General features: G+C 36.3%; 1 pseudogene; it reads left to right on the top strand.

Moving 5' to 3' along the window:
• Positions 1-4,617: 4,617 nt before the first annotated feature.
• On the top strand, positions 4,618-5,121 carry LOC127563158 (translationally-controlled tumor protein homolog; annotated as a pseudogene).
• The last annotated feature ends 3,378 nt before the right edge of the window (positions 5,122-8,499 follow it).

Raw genomic sequence — 8,499 nt, 5'->3', positions numbered from 1 at the left:
AAGGTTCCTTTCCAAGCTAACGTCTTCACTGATTAAGGGGAGTTGGGACATAAAGTGTTTCACTTGGGGCAGAGAGAAGTGGTTGGAAACATCTGTTTGAACATCTTGTTCTGGCGGATTGTTGTTGTTTGCCTTGATTCTAAAGGAGGACCATGACATCATGGAAGTGATTCCATGACTTGCACTTGCAAGGGAATTGGATTTAAGTGAGGGAGGGCTGTGCAAAGTCACCTGCCTCACTTTCCCCTCCAGAGCCACCTGGGTCAATGGCAAGATGTAGATTAAGAGATGGTCCTGGATCCAGTGGGATACCTTGGTCTTTTTAAGCTAAGGTCTTTAACAGGTCTCAGTTTGATTGAGGAAATGTCTAATCTGTGGCTAAGGTTAAAAAAGAAATGGCAGAGAATCGCCTCTTTTACCTAGGCAGAAAAAAAATCAATCTGGGAAGGGAAGACCAAAACAGAAATAATTGCTAATTTATATTCACTCTGAATCAATCAGAGCCCAAACTAAGACCAAGCTGGTCATGGTCTGGGGCCTATTGTTGGCCAGTCAAAGAATCAGAGTGATTTGGTTTTAAGACTTGGAAATCTAGCTTGTTAAACCCAAGATATCTTGCCAAGCTTCAACAATTAAAATTTACATTCCTTTGGGTAGAACAATCACAGTAAGGGTATGATACCCTATGTGTTGGAACTCAGGGAGGATCAAGTAAATTAAGCCATGACTAAAATGTGTGTATGTGTGTATGTGTGTGTGTGAAAGAGAGAGAGAGAGAGAGAGAGAGAGAGAGAGAGAGAGAGAGAGATGGGATGAGAGGAAAGGCAAGATACTAGATGAAGACAAAGACTTGGGGGACCTCATCTGCCAGGGAAGGTTACCAGGTTGGAGGTAGAGTGGGATGCATAGATGTGCTCACTTCAACCCACTGTCTGTTAACTTCTTATTTCGACAAATTTGAATTATTTTTGTTCAACTCTTATTTGCATGAACTGAAGGTGTTGGTACCCTAGGGAAAAGCCCTAGTTACCTTACCTTAGTTACAGATCTCAAAATAAAGGCAAAATCCCAGCCGAAGGTTAGCATAGGAATATAGCAGAAGAGATGGGTTATTTACTGCTTCAAAGCTATACAATCCTTAGGTAGAACTGTACTATTTGCTTTGGTTTAAATGGGAGATAAAACTCTACCACCAGAGTTTCTTGTGGAAAAGGAGATGTGGCAGAAAATGGGGAGTAGTGGGAAAGAAGAGAAATATCTTAAGGTATAATTAAGGTATAATCTGAATGACAGATGGGACTGGGAGAGACCTGGTAGATCTCTGTTGTCAGTTTAACTGACTTTTGGCAGAGGAGTTGGGACACAGATTGGTTTTTCATGAGTCTTTTTTCAATGCCATCTTTAGTGTAAGTCTTGGATATGACATTCACAGGAGATCCAAATTGCACCATCCTTCAGCATTGATTCCTCAGGGTTCCCTGATGACTTTGTTTTGGACTACTTCTATAAACTTCTTTTCCCACATCTTGTTTTACTCCTCTGAATTTGATTATTCTGAGAAATCTGAGATTATAAATTAGAATGTAATCTCATTCTTGAGGAAAGTATCCTCAAATCATATATAAACCATATAAAACCATAGTTTGAACCATAGGTTCAAAGAAGACCCAAAAGGTTGGGGTTAGAGACTGGTGTCATGAGATGTCTTGAAAGAATTTGTAGGCTTAAACCCATCTCCAAGTTAAGGGGCAATGTTTATTATAATTGTAACACCAATTGAAGCAGGCTAAGTTCCAAAAGAATTTAGCAAAGTACCAGGAGCAAGAAGATAGTATTTCAAAGGTCAGGAGATTTTAGGATTATTGACAGATTGTTAGAATAACAACACTCCTAAGGTATGTGTGTGTGACCCTCAGGATTGCTGCTATATTTCCCCTAAAAGCTGTACTCTATGCATCCCACCAATAGTTTCTTTTTCCTTGTTATTTTTTAAAATCATCTCTCCCAATTGTCTTATTTTCTCCCCAGGGAATAGACAAACTGGCTCAACTTTGTTTCCCCACAAGTACAAATGCCTCACTTGACTGCCAGACATTTGAACTTTTCACATTCCTCAGACTATCTTTGAGAGTCTTTTTTTCCTTGCATTCACACCTGCCTTTGGCCACATTGTGATAGGTTTTGAACTTTTGCCAATCAGGACAATAATTGGTCAATAAATATTAAATGCCTACTATATGCCAGGGACCGCATTAAGTGCTGGAGATACAAATACAAAGTGGCCAAGGAGGTTTCAATACTATGGAGGAAGACAAAATGCAAAAGAAAACTGAAAAGCCAGAGGAGGAGAGGAGTTATTAGCAATGGGAGAATGATGGAGAAGTTCATTAGAGAAATAAAGCCCATAGGGAAATAAAGAGATGGCTGGCCTGGACACCTTCCTTAATTGGGGGTTCTAGGAAGAACTCTTTCTCCCATCTTGCCCAAGTAGAGGGGTAAAAGGTAATGATAAGTTCTGAGTACCATGGCTGATGCATCTTGTAGGATGGGAAGTTCCTGATGTTGAAGTTCATGAGAACATGATATGCACTAAAGAGTGCAGTCAGCAGGGGTGGGGGAACTGACTTGAATTGTTTGACTGATAAGTTCTTTCATTCTTACTTTAATTCTCCCATTATCCTAGATTGGGTGCTACATGGTCCTTGAACTTGAGCAACTGCGTAGTAGACTATATGAAGATGGAAGAAGTTGTAAAGTAGCCAAGAGGCAACGTGAATGAAGACTGTTGACTCTCCTAAGATTTGAAATACTTGAAATTTAACCTATTTTAAAATGTGTAATAGGTTTCCATGAATATATAGATAAACAAATCTACTTTTTAAATTATGTTGCACTCAAGATTAGATTAAAATAAATTTTCATTCCTTAAGTACACATGCGTGAAAGCAAGAGGAGCCATTCCAGAAATATGCTCTGCAGCAGGAGTATAGCTGTATTCTTTTGTGTCTGAGGTAGGTTGGGAGATTTGGATACTTTCTGGGTTTGAAATACTTAAAACAACACAGGACAAACAGAATTTTCTCTAAAATACAGAGAAGTGGTACATATGTAATGTGGAAGATAGCTGGAGAGTTTGGTCCAAGATTTTTGACCCATCTCAATGATAATACTTGCTTTCAGTTTTAGTAATGTAGCCTGGCCCAAGTGCAGATAGTCTGGCTGGCATTCAATGGGCGCAGTCACTGCACTTGGGCCAGATTTGGGGCTGGCCAATTTGCAGTTATAATCTTCCCCTAGGACAAATTTTCTTTGGTAGGAGCCATTTTGGGAACTTCAAGAACTCATTAAGTCTTTTATAAACTACTGATTCCTTGTATTCTTTGAACCCTTATGACCAAAAGAGTCATTCAACTTTACTTAAAGAAAGGATTCAGATTTCAAGAGAAGTTAACTTATGGATTGTTACTCACTATTCCTTTTTGCACATATAATGTGACTTATTGTTGCTCATTTTCACATTTTTTCTTTTACCAATTCAAGAACCCTATCCAAAACATAACATTCCCAAGACTTGAACAGAAGCTTGGAGCCATTAAAACAAAACAAAATAAAAGGAAATAATCTTTCCAAGAAATTAGTTAAATTCTTGTAGCCAACAAGCTATCCTGAAAAGGAATCACTTGCTCATTTCACTGAAATGCTCCCCACAAAATGAGTGTTAGGAGAACTGAAATGACATTTCAGAAGCCAGAAAGTATCCTTGAGGGAGTATTACTTTTTCAATCAGATTCTGATTTAAAAGTGAAATTTGCATGATCAAGGTAATATAGCAAACAGGTATCAGACTGCTAGGGAAAGAAGGCAATGGAGAAAGGAGAAGTATGTTTGTTGATGAAGTAAGCCTTGGCCTGTCTAGGTTGCTTAGTTGTTTTATTAGTTGTTTGTTTATTTTTAGATATTGAATGTTTATGTGTGTGTGAGGGAGAGTGGGAAAGGATAGAGGAAGCAAAATCACTTTCTTTTTCCTAAAAGGGAAAAAAATATGATCTATAAGGGAAGAAAAGAGATTTATTTTATTATTCTTTCCCATGCTCCTCTGTCTAAAGAAATTATTTTCTTGGTTGTAAATGGAAGAGAAAGGCAGCTAAGTGATACCATGGATGATAGAGGCCTGGATCTGGAGTCAGAAAAACTTGTCTGTAAATGGCAAATCACTCCAGTATCTCTGCCAAAAAAACCCCAAATTGGATCATGAAGTTGGACATGACTAAAACAACTAAACAAAAATACCAACAGTAAAACTGAAGAAAGATGGTAGATTTGGGGCAGATAGGATGAGAATTAAACCAAACTGTGGTATGGAATGGCCAGCTGTCATTTCAGTGTGGTGGAATCAATAATTAAACAATATTAAGTGCCTATTATATAGCAATACTATTATATACCAATCATTGTGCTCAGAAAAGGAGGGTACAAAAAAGGCAAAAGTCTGTAGTTTTTCCACTAGTTCCCTACTCCTCCTATCCTTCTCCTTCCAAAACCCGAGATTGCATCTCACTTATGCTCACACAGAACTCTGGCCCTGAAGTTTCCCATCCTCTCCCTCCTTTGGCCACTATGATCATCTACCTGGACCTCGGCCATGATAAGATGTTCTCCAACATTTATAAGATTCATGAGATTTTGAATGGACTGTGCCTGGAAGTGAAGGAGAAGATAGTCAGTAGGACAGAGGGTGCCACTGATGATTCATTCCTTGGTGTAAATACTTCTGCTAGAGGTATTGAGGGTAAGAGAACAGTTGCTATTATAAATTACTGGAGTTGACATAGTAATAAGCTATCATCTACAAGAGACTAGTTTCATAAAAGAAATCTCAAAAAGTACATCAAAGATTATATGAAATCAGTCAAAGGCAGACTTGAAGAACACAAGCCAGATAGAATAAAACCTACTGAATAAATCAAACATATCCTTGTTAATTAAAAAAAAACTATCAGTTCTTCATAAATGAAAACATGAATCTAGATGACAGCTGATTCTTTTAGACTTCCAGGAGGATGATGGGATCCCCCATGTAAGATTTTCTTTAAGGATGGTTTAGAAATGAAGAAATGTTAACAAGTTCAGCTTTTTCCTTTGAATCACCTGTCATAATTGGCTGCTGCTTTTTGGCATCAGCACAACACCAGGACTTGGACAAATTTGGACTAATAACATATTGAGCTTTATTCATTTTTGACCTTGATTTATTTGGGATGGAAGCATTGTTTTTAAAAATGTCATGCAGGTTGTCTACAATAAAAGGTATTCAAATATTTCTCTTCCTGCCCCTTCCCCCCAAAAAAGAATCCAGGAGTTCACAATCTAGTAGAGGGGAAGACACCATGCAAATAAATATATACAAACAAGCTATAAAAAAAGGAAAATAATTAACATTGGCTAGGATTACATTTAGACAGAAAAGGCAACCAGTTATGTGATAATTTGAGAAGTCTGATATAAGGCTTCCTGTTCTCAAAGGTCTTCCTTAGTATCATGCTTAAAATTGTCAGAAACCTATCATGATTAATCTTCAAACCTTCTTGCCAAATGGCTGAATACTATAGTGAAAAGTGAATTTGGAATCAAAAGACCTACTTTAGAGAATTAGAATTGGCTTTGCTACCATTTGGTTCTTCAATTTTGGGCAAGTTGCTTATTTTTCTGAATATCAGTTTCCTAATTTGTGAAATGGGAATTGGAAACATTAGTAATACCTACCTCATAAAGTTGTTGATAGCCTCAGATGAAATAATTTTCTGCAGATTTCTGGTAAAATTGTATATAAATTTTGGTTTAAAATAGAAGCTTTTAACACATATTTAGGAACTTAAAATTTAGATTTTTGGAGGGTGGGAATTACCTTGAAATATTTTCAGTCATTAACATCTCCAGTTCATTTAAGTTGCTTACTATAGACTAAGGAGAAAATCTAGAGAGAACATGACAGGAATCTAGGAAGTATGGACTAGAAATATTCTAGACCTTTTTCTGGGTAAGATAAAGGGATATAGCTGTTTTCTAAGACAGTGATTCCCAGTTAGTGATTTGGGACAATGGTCTAAAGGATTCAAGCAATTCTTTAATGATGTTTTAAACAGTAAATAACTGCACAATTATATTAGAAGTGTTTTTCTTCTGATAGCAAGAATGTGCATGTTTAAGGCATAATAAGCTTATTTTTTCAGTGATTTTGAGGTTGTTTGGACAGAAGTTATCATTGTAATAATTGGAATAAATCTAAAAGGACATTATGAGTCATAAATTAAATTACCCTGGGGTCTACAACATTTTTTGGTGGTTGTTATTGCTGTTGAAAGGATTTTATGATTAAAAAAAAAACAATTGTTCTCAACTATGGCAAAAAGAGTAAGAAAAAATGAACTTAGGCAACAAATTTTAGTAGTAATGAGTGAGTTGGGAATTTGGCCAAGTAATTGAAATTTACCTTTAGTTTCAACATGGAAAGATATGGCTCATGGTCACAGCATGCAATTTAGGGTAGTCCAAGTGTGGTGAAGAAGTATAGCAGCCTGGAAAAATGGTTGAACTACCATGAGATGTTATATGCTAAGAGAAATGATTATTAAGAACCAATGATTTGGGGAGATCCAGCATTCCCTCCCTTTTTTAAGTCTTAATTTCAAAAATTCAGTCTCTTGAAGGACATTATTGATAATGAGCTTGGACAAACTTTCTTAACAATTTTGTTCACACTCCACTCAGGTGGGAAAGCATTGTGTTCTATTAAGGTTTGGGTGGGGATAAATTCTCTAAATAGATTGCCCCAAGGCTAGGGGGTAACTTAGAAGTAAATATCACAACCAAAGTTCATTTGAAAAAGTTCAACTTCTCATTGTAATATTCATTCTTTCATTAATTGTAAACCAATAAGAGTTGATCGCCATCCTTGGGAACACCCCTTTTCCAATAAGCATATACATACATCTTATGCCCATCACCAAGATGGTCTTTGATCTAAGAGAGAGATAGCCACATGATCATCCTTTGAATAAAATACTGGAATTATTAATAAAATGATTAAATTGTCCAGAAATGATGTCTCTAGAATTTTTTTTTAAATGCCACAATTCACAAATATCCTAAGTCATTTTGAGGTAGATCTGCTTCCAATAGGCTATGATAATCAAGGACGAATGTAAAGAGAAAAGTAATATGGTTTATTTTAGAAGCTCAGGATTGGAAGAGTTTCCAGAGTTGAAAATAACTGCCTTCTTCAACAATTCCAGAAAGAGGTCATTCAACTTTTATTTGAAAATGCTCAGTAAGGGCGAATCTGCTACCTCCCAAGGTACTCCATTCTACTTTTGGACAGTTCAAACTGTAAGGAGAAAAAGCAGCTTGGGAAGTGACTAAAAAGATGGGTTGGGAGCTAGTTTCAATTTCTCTCTGTCTGTCTGTCTGTCTCTCTCTCTCTGTCTCTCTGTCTCTCTCTTTAAAAAAATTCTATTTCATTTTTTTTAGTTACATGTAAACAAAAATGTTTACCATTCATTCAAAAAAATTGAGTTCTAAATTCTCTCCCTGCCTTCCTTTTCTTCCCCAACCTGAGATAGCAAGCAAATTGATATGGATTATATATGTGCAGTCATGTAAAACATTTCCATATTAGCAATGTTGCAAAAGAAAACGTGAAACAAAACCCACAAGAATAATAAAGTAAAAGAAGTATGCTTCAATTTAATATCAAGTGGATAGCATTTTTTATCATGAATCTTTTGGAATTTTCTTAGATTATTATATTGCTGAAAATAGCTAGATCATTCACAGTTGAACATAACATGAATTGCTATTTCTGTGTACAATGTTTTCCTGGTTCTATTTATATAATTTTGCTTCAGTTCATGTAAGTCTTTCCAGGTTTTCTGAAATCATCCTGCTCATCATTTCTTATAGCACAATATTAAAATCATATGTTACAACTTATTCAGCCATTCTCCTTTTGATGAATGTCCTCTTAATTTCCAATTTTTTTGCCACGACAAAAAGAAGTACTATAATTATCTTTGTACATATTGGCCCTTTTCCTTTGATCTCTTTGTGATACAGACCAAGTAGTGGTATTGCAGTGTCAAAAGGTACGCACAGTCTTAAAGCCTATTGGTATCAGAACTGGGTTCATTATTGCCTCTGCCATTCTGGCCATGTGAATGTAGGGAAACCATTTAACTTCTCAGTTCCCTTAGGCAACACTCTAAGACTGTAAATTGAAGAACAGTGATCCAGTTGCCTTAATAAACAGAACTGACTGGCAGTTTTCTCCATCAATACGATCCCAATTTCAGAGAGAATAGTGGTATCTTTTTTAGTAATAAGGAGGGGGGAAGGTTTTGAAGAAGGATAATAAGTTCAGTTTTGCACATGTTAAACTTAAGATGTCTGTGGTATATTTAGTCTGAGATATCAAGTAGACTATTGGAGAATCAAGGTTGGAAG

Source organism: Antechinus flavipes, chromosome 4 (assembly GCF_016432865.1).
Source record: "Antechinus flavipes isolate AdamAnt ecotype Samford, QLD, Australia chromosome 4, AdamAnt_v2, whole genome shotgun sequence".
NCBI classification, from domain to species: domain Eukaryota; kingdom Metazoa; phylum Chordata; class Mammalia; order Dasyuromorphia; family Dasyuridae; genus Antechinus; species Antechinus flavipes.
Note: the sequence above shows the minus strand (reverse complement) of the source record. Positions and strands in the feature narration are given on the sequence as shown.